This window comes from Gavialis gangeticus, unplaced genomic scaffold (genome assembly GCF_001723915.1).
Source record: "Gavialis gangeticus isolate Ggan-Ray unplaced genomic scaffold, GavGan_comp1, whole genome shotgun sequence".
Lineage (NCBI taxonomy): Eukaryota > Metazoa > Chordata > Crocodylia > Gavialidae > Gavialis > Gavialis gangeticus.
Window position 1 is genome coordinate 5,047,012 of NW_017729007.1, and position 12,985 is coordinate 5,059,996.

The 12,985-nt window shown below is 47.1% G+C and overlaps 1 protein-coding gene across 2 annotated transcripts in view; it reads right to left on the reverse strand.

The window, feature by feature from the left end:
* The window catches only part of AASS (aminoadipate-semialdehyde synthase), a 53,218-nt gene extending 52,998 nt beyond the window's left edge, over nucleotides 1-220 (reverse strand). Inside the window, exon 1 of one of the 2 annotated variants that reach the window (XM_019509265.1) lies at nucleotides 115-220. The gene's annotated coding sequence lies outside the window, so the exon portion shown is untranslated. Of the gene's footprint in view, nucleotides 1-110 lie in introns of both variants that reach the window. The other variant, XM_019509266.1, reaches the window with a different exon arrangement.
* Between the last annotated feature and the right edge of the window lie 12,765 nt (nucleotides 221-12,985).

A 12,985-nucleotide genomic window follows, 5' to 3' on the forward strand; every position in this document is an offset into this window, starting at 1 on the left:
CCGCAGGGCCAGGCGGCCCGATCCCCCCGGCTCCCACGTGCCCGGGCTGCGGGCAAGCGGGTCTAGAGCCCGGCCCCATGGGGAGGCGGCGGCGGCGGCCGGCTACGCACCTACCTGCGCGGGCGCGGGCGCGGGGCCGGGGCCGGTTACGTAAGGGCGGCGGCGCTGCCCCCCAGCGCTATTTACAGAACGCAGCAACGAAGAAAAGCCACCCCCGGCTGCAGCCAATCGGGCGCCGCCTTCGGGGCACCTCCTGCCCTCTGCTCCAATCGGGACCGCCCCCTCCAGTGACGTCACAGCAAGAGTCTCTGGTGTTCGGTGCACCACGTTCTCTCTATGGCAATCGAAACCGCGGCCCGTGCGGACAAGTGTGCAAGCCGCGCCGCCCCCGGGCACTGCTCGGACGGAGCAGACGGCACCGGGGAATAGACGCCTTTCTACCCGGGCACTGGCACGGAGCCAGCGAGGTGGACGCTGGTGAGAGCACAGAGACATGAATGCAAAGGGTGCAATGACAGAGGTTCTTTAGGTAAATCCCATATCTTTTATTAGACCAATTAATAAGGGAGGTAATAACTGCGACTCTCCCAACTTGGCTTGTAAGGCAGGAGGGAGAGACAAGGAGGGTATTGCATAGGGGATCTCGACTGGAGGGAGCACCTGTTGCTCTCTAGCACCCTTACTATTAATATGTAGAAATGACATGGATCTCGACAGGCTTAGCTACAGGTGTGCAAGCTGCTGTGGTGGCAGCACAAGACAGAGAGGCCTGCTACCAGACTTCCATAAAAGACTTGTTACACAGTTCTCCTCCACTATCCCAGGCATGTCAAACACACAGGTCTCAGGCTGGACTGGCCCACAGTGCTGTGGCTGTGACAGGGTTACCCGGTGCAGCTCTGGAACCCAGGGAGTTGACACCGCTGGTCTCCCCCTCCCCTGCCATCAAAATTAAGGTTTTCAGTCATGCCTGGTGACCTACAATTAGCAGTAGGAGAAAAGGGAGGTGATCATCAGCAACGTGAACTTTGTGGGTCCTGAAGCCATGCTGAAACAGTGGCCTCTGGCAGGCAGGCAAGGGGAATAACACACCACTTGTGGGTCATTCAGCCCCCAGTTTGGATCTAGCTCATGAGACCAAATGAACTTGACACCCTTGCACTATATCCTCTCCTCCCTTCATGTGAAAGGACACAAAAGAAATGAGATGGGTGTTACTATCAAAATGGTTATCCATGATGTACAGCTTGCTTCAAATTAAGTCTGAAAGGTGGTTAATGATTTCTCACTGGTTGATGCATTAGAAATATCACAAAAATAACTCAAAATCAGCAGCCATACCCTCCTGATCTGTGGCAGCCAGTCACAGGGAATCGCTTGACTTCATGGCTCATTATAATCTACCTGATCTCTTCTAATCTCTTCATTCCACAAGTATTAATGCCCATCTCTTCTGTTTAATGGTCTTGATGTTCCATCAATCAAGCCATCCTTTGTACTGTAATTCTGCTCTGTTAGCTGCTCCTGGTAATGAAGCTCTTATTTCACAGCCCTGCATACTGTTCTTAAAAACAAATATAACTTCATTGGACTGTGTTGCTTCAATCTAAAACTCAGTAATACAGCCCTAGTCCCCTAGCATATTAGTAAAGTTTCTAGTTTGTCTTTAACTGGAGAAAATATATGTGTTTTTATATGTAATGATGCACCTCACCATCCGCACCCCACTTTTCAAGATTCGAGATGGTTAAGGCACACCAGTTTCTATAGCCAATAGCTATTCCATCACCAAGAGCCAATTTACAGGTGGACCACTCAGCACAAACTCAGGGCAAGACTTGATATCATACCCTAAGAGCAATAGCAAAACACCTTAACCACTCTGCCAGCAACCCTTTTCACACAGAACACTCAAAGTATTTATAAAGGGCAGCTAATCCAATCCAAAACATATGACCTAAAAATAAAAATCTATAACCTATATGAATTTGCTGTCATGAGGTAGTTGACCACTCCCCAGGATGCAATGGTTAGGCATGTGAGCCTGTGTTGGCAAACTTGACATTGATTTGCTGTTTCCTTTATCTGTATAGTCTGTGGCCACCACCACATGAAATTTTTAACACTGGGTACATAACTGAATGTGATTGTGCCCAGTAAGGTAGGGCGGAACTAGAGCAGCTTTTTGCCACGTGCTTGGCATTAAGCTGATCTGTTATGTCTGTTCTAATTTAAACAATGGAAGTAGTGAAATTGTGAAGAAAAGTAAAAACTTCCCCGAACTGTATTCTTGTTTGCCAAGTAAAATCAGACTTTATGTTTTAGATGAGAAAAAGGACATGTGCTATAAAGATTATACCTTTATAAAAATCCATAGGAGATTGCTTGTGTTGAGGTTATCATCAATCTCTGCTGGGCTCATGGAGCTGCAGGGGCAGATTAAGATGTACTGGGGCCCTGGGCACACACAAAATTGGAAGCCCCCCCTCCCCATGGGAGTTGGGCTGCAGGGGGGGGCCCTTCCCCTCCTGGTGGGGGGACACATGCCCCTCTTCTCCCTGCTCCCCACTCCCCTTCCCCAGCTACGGCCAAACACACGCGCATGCAGACACACACACACACACGGGCATGCACTTTACTCTCCCTCCCTCTCTGCACGCGGACACACAGACACAAACACACTCTCCCTGCAATAAACAGATATATGTGAATGCATGCATACACACATGCACACACACAGATGCACAGATACAAGCAGACACACGTGTGCACACACACACACTCTCTCCCCACAGGACCTCCCACTCCCCCACTCTCAATCACTCTGAGGCAGTCCCCTCCTCCTCCCTTGTCCCCCCCTACAAGCCAGCTACTCCGTCTGGCTCCCCACCGGCTCTGTTGCACTGACCAGTGGGGAGCTGCTGCCCCGCTGTTTTCATGCTGCTACGCGCATGCATGGGGCCGGGCTGGCTCAGGCCAGGAGCACCATGCAGCACCTCTGCAGGCGGGTGATGCTGCGTGGCATTCCCAGCCTGCTCCACCCCCCAACACCCCAGCCCTATTGGGGGAGGGACCCTGCTCCCAGCTACAGCAGGGAAATAAGTGTGAGAGTTGGGGTTTTAAAACCCCGTGGCCAGTTTAAAACCCTGCTTTCACTTCCCTGCTGAGGAGGATCCCAGGGCCTGGAATTGGTAGGGGCTCCTCAGCTCATGCTTAGCTGGCCTGTGCATTAATCTGCCTTATGCATGGAGGACACTGCTACAAACCTGATCAATATCAATATCCTGTCATTTCCACTTTTATCACGACCAGCGACCTTATTAGCAGAACAGGTAAGGACAAAATGAGCTAGTGAACAGCTTTCCCCATTTAGCACATATGTAATAGTAAGACCCCCCATATTTAATTAGAGGAGTTTAACTCATGTCCATACACAGGCTATGCTATTTGCATCAGAAGTACTCACAGGTTGACCTCATACAGACAAATTTAAATTTCAACTATATTTTTCATTAAAACAGAGTCTAGTTAAGTCAAAACTTTTTACTAGTGATTAACTCTACTTTTACATAATTTTCTCACCATCTTTAGATATATAAATAGTTTTTCATGAGGTTTAATGTTCCTTCCTCTCTTTTATCCCTTTCTCTTTCCCCAAAGTAAGGTTCATCTTAGAGTTAAGACATGAAATTGCAAGTAAGTCAACTGAAATCCTCCTGGCTTTGTCACAGACTTCCTGCATGATGTTGGGCAAGTCCCATCAATCACTGCATTACTCAAAATTTTCCTGGAAAAGCAGAACTGAAGATAACAGCACTTCCCTACCTCACAGTGGTGGTGCAAGGATGCATTGATCAATATTAAGCTGTCAGACATTATAGGGATGATAGGCCATATGCTAGATACAGTAGGGGGTGCCGCAGGTAGTCTTACCCTCCTTTGATTCCCACTGTCCCCAAAATGACCCAGGTTCATGGGAGCCCCAGAGCTGCTCTTGCCCTGCTCTGGCTGTGAGTTGGGCCTGTGTGGGTGCCAGGCTTGGTTGGGGATAATGGCAGCAGTGGGCAAGTTTCCTCTTCCTGCACCTACTTCCTGCTGCTCCCCAACCATGATCCCTGCTGGCCAGGAGCAGGCACCAATAGGAGGAGCCTGCCCACCATAGCTGCTGTTCCCAGCTGACACAGGCACAGGCAGAGCCCTAGAGCAGGTCCTGCTCCGCTCCACCTGTAGACTACAGAGAGCAGCCGTGTGGGAAGCTGGGCTTGGCCAGGGCGTGCTTCCAGCCAGTGGTGGACACTTGTGGGGGTGGCAATGGGGGGCATGGATGGGGGATAAGGGTCATAGTGCAGGCACTGGCAGGAGGAACCTGCATGCCACCGCTGATATTTCCAGCTAAGTACAGCACCCTGCACAGCCACCCTCCACAGCCCCAGCTGGAACAGACCGGGGCAGAAACTTGGGTCAGCCAGGGACTGTGGCAGTGGGCAGGTACCTGCCCCCCAAATTTGTGCATCTGCTCCTTGCCTGGCTTCCTGGTGTTCCCCACTAGCCTGGGGGCTCTAACCATGACTTGCCCCCATCTGCCTATGGATTGAAGTACAGTGTGCTGCACTGACCTTCAGTAAATTCACCCATGACTAGGTAGATGTATCACAACTCCTTTATAAAAGAGGAACTGGGCCAGCTGTAGGGGATCAGGAAGGGGTTTTTTTTCACCCTCCCATCCCCATATAGCTGAGCTGAGTGGGAGCTGCATGAACAGGCCAGGCAAACAGGCACACTCTTCAGGGGCATGCCAGAGTTTGTGTAGAAGTCTGTGCAGGAGGGAGAGCAGGAGAGGCCCGAGACTCCACACGTCAGGAGCTTCTGATGGAGATTTCAGGTGAGTGAATGAAGAGGAGGGTTACTATCAGGGTGGTGATACAGAGTGCAGCCAGGGACCCTGCCTTGCTGCTGTCTCTGGCCCAGAGCTCCTGTGAGGCTTTCGCCCAGACAGGGCCCTCAGATGAGTCCGCAGTGCCCTGCCCCCTGGTCTGCAGGGCTTGCCTGGCAGGACCTCTGAAGACTGGGGGTAGCGTGGGGGTTGGGAGTCCCCTCACCTGTCCCACATGTGCCCAGATTGAGGCTCTGGAGGGGCAGGTGAGGGAACTCCAGGCAAAGGTGAGCAGTTCTGCAGGGGATCAGGGCTGCAGAAGATGAAATTGACGGGTACTTTCAATCTCTGCAGGACCAGACACCTAGTGCAGAGACATCATAGGAGGGTCCCAAGGCAGCTGAATGGAAGACGGTCACCTCCAGAGCCAGACAGCGTGCAGCTGTGACTGCTTCCCCAGCACAACCGGGGAACAGATACGAAGCCCTGGCAGCACTGAAGGATGATGTATCAGAGGAAGCTGCAGGGCAGGACACATCTGCAACAACCATGCAGGCTGAGTGACAACCAGGCAGCCAGAAGAAAAGATGCTGGGTCATCGTGGTGGGTAACTCCCTCCTGAGAGGCACAGAGGGGCCTATTTGTCGACCAGATTCCACAGTGCGGGAGGTTTGTTGCCTGCCTGGAGCCAGGATCCAAGCCATCACTGCGAGGATTCCCAACCTCATCCAGCCCTCCAATTACTATCCCATAGTCCTCATCCATGTGGGCACAAATTATGTGGCTAGGAGTAGTCCAGACCACATCATGAGTGACTACAGGGCTCTGGGGGCCGGCCTTAGGAAGTCAGGGGCACAGGTGGTCTTCTCATAGATCTTCCTGGTCAGCAGTTGCCATCAACACCAAGACACCTGCATCAGAGAAGTCAACCTGCAGCTCTGGAGTTGGTGCCATCATGAAGCTTTTGACTTCTACAACCATGGGCCACACTTCCATGAGAGAGGTATCCTGGGACGAGATGGTCTTCATCTTTCTTCTGAAGGTAAGAGTCTGTTCTCTTACAGGTTGGCTGATCTCTTCCAAAGGACTTTAAACTAGGTTCGTCAGGGGATAGGGATGCAGTGGACAAAGAAAACCTAGGATCAGAGAGCCACAGGCCATGCACTGGATCAGCCCAGGTAAGCACTAAGGGGCCCAATAGACATCAGGACAGCGGGGTACCAAGGGCACCCACTGGGGGGCTTAAATGTCTCTACACTAATGCTAGGAACATGGGGAACAAACAGGAGGAACGTGCACTCCTGCTTGCAAGCAAAAACTTCGACCTGATTGAGCTAACTGAAACATGGTGGGACCCTACTCATGATCGGGCAGTAGGCATTGAAGGTTATAGGTTGTACAGATGAGATAGAGTGGAGGGAAAAAAAGGGGAAGGGGTTGTTGCTCTCTATGTTAAGGAGCAACATACATCTTCTATAATCAAGATGGGATCAGAGGAGGGCCAAACTGAGATGCTGTGGATTAGGATACAAGGGGGTTGTGGGGGAGAGGGACTTGGTAGTGGGGGTCTACTATAGACCGCCACACCAGGAGGATGAGCTAGACCTGGAATTCTCCAGGCAGCTCTAAGAGGTCATACAGTCAAGAGATATGTTTGTCATGGGTGACCTAAACTACCCTGACACCTGCTGGGAGGATCAGTCAGCCAGGACTAACCGCTCATGTAGGTTCTTAACCTGCATACAAGACCTAACACAGGAGGTATACAATCCCACTAGGGGAAATGTCTTGCTGGAGTTGGTGTTGACTACAGGGGATGACCTGGTGGGGGATCTGCAAGTACAAGGTAACCTAGGGGATAGTGACCATCGATTAATTGAAGGGTGGGAAAAGTAACCAGCAGGGCAGAAGTGCTAGACTTCAGAAAGGCTGACTTCAGTGTGCTTAGGAGATTAGTTAGTGGGGCATTAAAGCTCCAGAGCATTGATAAAATGGGGGTCCAGGAAGGGTGGTCGTTCCTCAAGGAAGAGATCCTGCGGCTTAGGAGGCAGCAATCCCACTGTGTAGGAAAAGGGAAAAAATTGGCCAAGAAGCCCTCTTGGCTAACCAGGGAAATACAGGAAAGCCTAAGGACAAAAAAAAGGGGCATACAGGGTATGGAAGCAGGGGGTAGCTACCAAGGAGGAGTATACCTCCTTGGCTCACACTTGCAGGGAATCAGTTAGGAAGGGCAAAGCAACATTAGAACTTAAGCTGGTGACAAAAATTAAGGACAACAAAAAGTCCTTCAGGTATATAGGGAGCAAAAAGAAGGTGCAGGGCAGCATAGGACCCCTACAGGATAGACTAGGCCAGTTGGTGATAGATAGGAGGGATAAAGCAGAGTTCTTCAATGAGTTTTTTGCCTCTGTTTTCTTGAACACAGTTCTAGACAAATCTCCCAAAAGCATTACAGACAGAAGCAGGAGGAACACCAACCCACCTACTGTCAGTGCCAACCTAGTAAAGAGACACTTGGAAGGGCTGGTTATGTTTAAGTCAGCGGGACCAGATGAGCTCCATCCAAGGGTGCTGAAAGAATTAGCCAGTGTCATAGCAGAACCAGTAGCGCAGCTGTTTGAGCACTCGTGGTGCTCAGGTGAGGTCCCAGAGGACTGGAAAAGGGCCAGTGTGGTCCCTATTTTCAAGAAGGGGAGGAGGGAGGAACTGGGAAACTATAGACTGGTTAGTCTCACCTCTATCCTTGGGAAAACCCTTCAAAAAATTATCAAGGATCACATTTGTAGGAGTCCAGCAGGTAATATAATGCTAAAGGATAACCAGCATGGGTTCAGAGCAGGTTAGTCAGGCAGGATCTACCTTGTTTCTTTCTATGACCAGGTCACTAAATGCTTAGATACAGAAGTTGAGGTAGATGTCATCTACTTGGACTTTAAGAAGGCCTTCAACACAGTATCCTATCCCATTCTCATAAACAAATTGAACAGCTGTGCCATAGACAATTACACGGTCATGTGGATGGCAAATTGGCTTAAGGGTCATACCCAGAGAGTGGTGGTGGATGGGTCGGTATTGACCTGGAAAGATGTGGGCAGTGGGGTCTCCCAAGGCTCGGATCTTTGACCAGCACTGTTCAATAGCTTCATCAGCGACCTGGATGAGGGCGTGGAAAGCACTCTGCAAATTCACAGATGACACAAAACTATGGGGTGAAGTAAACAGACTGATGATAAGAAACCGAATCCAGGCAGACCTGGACAGATTAGAGAAGTGGGCAGAGAACAGTAGGATGCAGTTGAACAAGGACAAGTGCAAGATGCTGCACCTAGGGAGAGGGAATCACCAGCGCACCTATAGGCTGGGGGATGACCTTTTCAGCAGCACAGTGGCAAAAAGAGATCTTGGAGTCATTATCAACTGCTGCCTATAAATTCATCAAGGGAGGGCAGCAGGGAATAGCAGATGCCGTTTACCAGGGCACCCCTTGGAATAACCAGGAACAATAGCCACAAGCTGGTAGAGAGTAGATTTAGGATGGACATGAGAAAGAGTTGCCAGAATCTGGAATGGGCTTCTAAAGGAGGTGGTGCTCTCCCCTACCTTGGGGGTCTTCAAGAAGAAACTGGTCAAGCACCTAGCTGGGGTCAGATGACCCCAGCACTTTTTCCTGCCATGGGCAGGGGGTTGGACTTAATGATCCATTGAGGTCCCGTCCAACCCTACCATCTATGAATCTATAGTTAACAGGTCAGCTACTATTGTATATAATTTATATAACAATTCCACCTGTAACTGTGCGTCTCCTACAGGAACATAATCTGCAAGACAGTTGAACAAATGGATCATGTAAACAAAAAGGACTCTTACTGTATTGTTTAGTTTAGTTTATTGTGTTAGGGGAATTGGTTTAAACTCTACCCAGAAAAAGGACTCTTGCCAATGTAAGCTATGTCTCCACAAAGGGGAAGAGTTAACACTTACAAGTGTAGCTCAGACAGCCCCAAAAAGAGCATTTGTAGCTCACTGGGCATGTCTACATGAGACGCTTAATATGCAGTAGACTAATTCTGTGCATTTGTGTACATGGTAAAAAACATGCTAATATGCTCATGCGCAGTAGTATTAATCTACTGTGCATTAAGCATCACACAAAATGCGTGTGATCATCCTAATGTGCAGTACAGCAGCTTGCTGCTCATTTATTTAGTACTTGATTATACAAGTACTAAATTTAATGCACAATAGGCACTGCGAATTAATGAATTAGTAGATGTGCCCACTGTGTCTCATTCAATGCAGGTATCATTGCAATGAAGGAAGTTTCCTTGTTTCTTAAGCTTCTTAATCATAAAGTGTTGTTAAATACTGTAGACATGCACAGATTATGCAATTCCAACTTTGTAAATCATATGGGGTACAATATTTCCAAATTCAGCATAGTTTACAAAAGCAGTGAGAGGAGCTGGACTTGTTTCTCCCATAGATCCTTCCCAGTGGAAACATTTAAGAGCCTTTGGGCCACTGTTAGAGGTGGCAAATGGCAAGCTGTGTATGAGTGGCAATTCTGTCTTGTTCTTTGTGTAAGAATGACAGGTAGATACTTTATAAAAAACAAATGCAACCACTTTTTATCCTGGATCTAACCAGAGACAGATGGCAACAAAGTGATTATATACAGGAAATGAAATGACAGGCACATGTTTAACATTAGCACCCAATTTATGTGTATATCAATGACTAGATTAGTTCAGTGATTCCAAAGGGGTGTGCCAGGGCATAGTAGTGTGCTGTGAGAGCAACAGAAGTATGGCATGAGCTCCCCCTGTATGAGGAGGTAAATGCTCTCCTCTGCAGTTCAACAGCTGCTCCTCTGGGGACTGTAGCCACTGGTGCTCCCTTCCCTCTCCTTTTCCCACCTTCAGGAAGTCCATGACCCCACCACCACCACCACCATGAACACTGTGCTCTGCCGTGAGCAGGCGGACGCACAGATGGAACAATGCTTTGCAGCCCCGCTTGTCTCATCTCTCTCTCCCTTGCAGTGGTGGTTGTGGGTGGTGTGAGAGACCCTGCAGAAGCAGCCTGAGGTACAGACCAGGGCTCAGGAGGGGGCAGACAGCAGAAAGAACAGAACACAAGCAAGGTGAGGTCCTGTCCCTGTTGCCCTTAAGTGGCACCAGCTATATCAGCAACCCCCAACCCTTTTAGCCACAAGGCTCACCCCCATAACTTTTCTGAATTTAAATCCATCTCAGTGACTTTCAGTTAGGATGCCACAAAATTCAGAAAAATTCTGAGGGGTACCTTGAGGCTAAGAAGGCTGAGGACACTGGTATAGAAAGTAATCCTTTGCTTAAAGAAAGATGTGTTTGGTATCATTCTTTTAACAGTACATCTCAATACTGTATGATTTGCTCTGGTAGGAGAATGGAATGTGTTGTACGTTTTGGAAAAACATACACACATACACACACCTTTTTGGGTATAAGAATAGACTATCCTGCCAATTTTAAATTTAAAATGTGCCCCAGGTATCCAAATTTGGGAAACACTGGATTAGTCAGTTTGACTTTGGTTCTCATCAGTTTTCTTTCTGGTTCAAACGAGCCAACAAGATGGTACAATATGTGGGTTACAGACATTGGAGCCAAGTGCTTAAATCTGAGTGACAGAAGTGTTCTAAATTTTAAAATATATATATTAAAAAATGAGTTTCTATTAAAACCTGCCCCCACTACAGTGTAGAGTGCAGTCCTGTGGAGAGTACCTGGGAAAGGGAAAACAGGTTCAAGAGCCAAGAACAAAATCTTCAGATGACATGCTGGTTTCTGTGGATCCCCTGCAATTCACAAGGTTTGGAATGGATTTGTATATGCCCTTGGGAGACAGGTCTGATGAGGAAATGAGCCCAGGAAAGCTGTCTGTACTTTACAGAGGCCCTTTTAAAACTGCAGGAGCAAGCTATCCTAATGAGGCAGACAAATGGGAAGTGCAATAGGAGACCAGCCTGGATAAAGAAAAGTCTCTTCAAGGAGCTGAAACTCAAAAAGGAATCCTATGAAAAGTGGCAACTTAGTCATAGTACTAGGGATTATTGCACAAGCTTGCAAACAGAAAATAAGGCCAAGGAGCAATTTGAAATGCAGCTGGAAAGAAACATAAAAGGCAATAAATAATGAGTCCATCAGTATGCTAAACATAAAAGGAAGACCAGAGATTCCCTTATGGAATGCAGAAGTGAAGGCAATATAGTCACAGGTGATGCAGAGAAGGCTGAAGTATTTAATGCATTTTTTTACTTTAGTTTTCACTCAAGTGCAGCTGACAGCAGAGACAGGGAAAGAGACAAACAGCCTAGAGAGTAAAAACCAGGTTAGAGATTACTTAGAAAAGATGCTTTCAAGTTGGCAGGGCCATATGGGATACACCTGAGGGTACTGAATGAATTGACTCACATAATTTTAGACCCACTGGCTAACCTTTTTGAATTTGGGAACTTGTGGAGAACTCCAAGAGCTAGGCAAGGTCCTGGAAGACTGGAAACAGGAAAATATAGTACTTGTCTTTAAGAAGGGGAAGAAGAAGGATCCAGGGGACTATAGACCAGTCAGCCTGACCTCTATACCTGGAAATATCGTGGAGCAGGTTCTCAAGAAATGTGTTGTGAAGCACCTAGAGGAGAACAAGGTGCTTAGGAACAATCAACATGAATTCACCAAGATCAAGTCATATCTGACTAATTTGATTTCCTTCTATGATAAAGCGACAAACACTGTGGATGAAGGGAGTGTTATACCTTCATTTTAGCAAGACTGTTAATTTCTCATTATATTCTCATTAACATGTTAAGAAAAAATGGACTAGGTGAAAGTTTACAGATGACACCAAGTTGGAAGGAATTACAGACTATCTGAAAGATAGGGCTCGGATCCAGAATGACCTGGATAGACTGGAAATATGGTCCACAATTAGCCAGATGAGATTCAACAAAGACAAGTGTAAAGTAGGGAACAGAACTAGGATCAACAGCCTCAAACTGCAACAGGAGAAATTTAGGCTGGAGATTAGGAGGTCAGCCATTGTAACAGGCTACCTAAAGAAGCTATGCATTCTCCATGCTTGGAAATTTTCAAGAGTAGGTTAGACAGATACTTGGGTGGGATGGTTTAGTCAGGGATGATTCTGCCTTGAGCAGAGGGTTGGAATAGATGACCTTGTGAGGTCCCTTCCAACCTACTTTACTACAACCCTATAGTCTCATTTAATAATGGAATAGAAGCACCCTGCGCTTCTGTGTCCCCACTGAATATTGAATCTTACTGACTGACTTTTTTTTTTGCCCAGGCCCAAAGTCACAGAAAAGGACATTCTACTGATATTTCATAAAGGCTTCAAGCATATGCTTCAGGATTATAATTTACCACTTTTCATGCTTAATAAAGCATGTGCAGTGCATTACACTTTAAAGTAATGGGTGTACAGGTCTTTCAGTTGGCTATATGTAGTGTGTGATGTACAATTATGTCCACAACTTTTAGGAAAGGCATATTTATTCTGCTTTATTGCTGTTGCTCCAAAAAACAGCCTAAATAAAGGCAATTACATTCTGAATTACAGGGGATGTGAACTATTCTCAGACAGGGAATTTTGAAACTATTACACCATCCACACACTCTTGCACTCAGTGATTCTTAACTACTTTTAATAATACCTTTTCAGAGGCTATTTGATTATATAATAAGTTACAAACAGTGGGTTTGGCATGAATGAAAATGTTAGTGTGTGCAGCTCCCTAGTTCTCACCTTCTTTCATGTGTATAAAAATGCAGCTGAAACATAGGCCTGCTTTTTGCAGAAAGTATAATTAGTTTGCAACCTTAGAAGTTAATTCAACCATGTAATTCAAAAAAAGATACAAGGTTAAGGGTCTCTCACAATTTTCTGCTCTTTGATACTACTAAATGATTATTTTTGAACTACATGTACTACTAAAAGGGGTTGCCTTGAAACAAACATCTTGGCTTCATGAAACTAACGAAGGCTTCTTAAGAGCCACTTTGATTCTTGTCGGGTATTGTAGTGAAAATAGATACTTTTCTCTATGTTTCTTTG